At 47.7% G+C, this 1,070-nt stretch overlaps 1 protein-coding gene across 3 annotated transcripts in view; it reads left to right on the forward strand.

Moving 5' to 3' along the window:
- LOC113202938 (uncharacterized) overlaps positions 1-1,070 on the forward strand; it is an 8,316-nt gene that overhangs the window by 2,884 nt on the left and 4,362 nt on the right. The gene's annotated exons all lie outside the window — the stretch shown is intronic.

The following is a 1,070-nucleotide window of genomic DNA, read 5'->3' on the forward strand; positions in this document are numbered from 1 at the left end:
TTCTTTTTAATTGATTCAAAATGATTCTTAATGATTCATCGTGACTTAAAGTAATTGAAAAATGATTTAAAGTGATTGGAAAATGATTCAAAATGATTGTAAATGATTCAAAATGATTCAAAATGATTGGAAAGATTGCGAAGATTGTAATGATTGAAAGTGATTGTAAATGAATCAAAATTATTGGAAATGTGATTCTTTTGGAAAGTGTACAGCGATTCTTCCAAGTGGTGGACCCCTCGAAAGGGACGCACGTCCGGCCCGACCTCTAACGAGCCTAGCAGCAAAGTCTGCTCTTTTCTGAAACAAATTGCTCATGAGCACTCCTCCCACGAGACCCCCATTATCGCACTTTTTACTGCCGAATGGGAATGCGGCGGAACGCGTCGGAAACGAAAGCGTATCGACGCCAATATGAGCGCAGAGTGAGTGAGACCGCAGTTATTGTCTAGTCCTGACCTAGGTATACCGACCTAATTTACTTCAACATCAAAAAGGGTTATAATACCCACGTTAATGTTGATGTTTAGGTTTTGTGACGAAGCAACAAACCACCACACTCCCTTCCTTGTCAAAAATTTAATGAAGTGCAGGTTTTGACATTTCAGAAACAAGTTTAGCAAATGGGCGGTAGCAAACTCAAAACGGCGACCTACGGCATTCCCTAGCCGTATCGCGCACTCTGATAAAGACAATGCAATGCAATGCTCGCACAACACCGCTCACTCGGCAGGAGGAGGCAAGTGAACGCCAGTCACAGCGGTGCAGTGGAGGTCAGCCAGGCATAAAAGTGAACGTGGTGTTAGCGACAGCAATGCGAGGCAACACAGGCAACAGCAATGCGAGAAAGGGCCACAGGAAAGGGGGTGGGGGCGGGTGGGGGGATCTCCGGCAGAGGCGAATTAAGGGGGGCGGAGAGGGGGGGCGGTGTATCGAAAGTTGCCTACTACAGAGGTTTTGTGTGTCAAATTGCCTAGCGAGCCGCCCGAAAGGTACGCAATTTGCGCGTCGCGTTCCATGGGAGGGGAGAGGCGGGGAGAGAGAGGGAGGGGAGAGGGAGGGGAGAGGGA

This window comes from Frankliniella occidentalis, unplaced genomic scaffold, assembly GCF_000697945.3.
Source record: "Frankliniella occidentalis isolate FOCC.00 unplaced genomic scaffold, Focc_3.1 Scaffold99, whole genome shotgun sequence".
Lineage (NCBI taxonomy): Eukaryota > Metazoa > Arthropoda > Insecta > Thysanoptera > Thripidae > Frankliniella > Frankliniella occidentalis.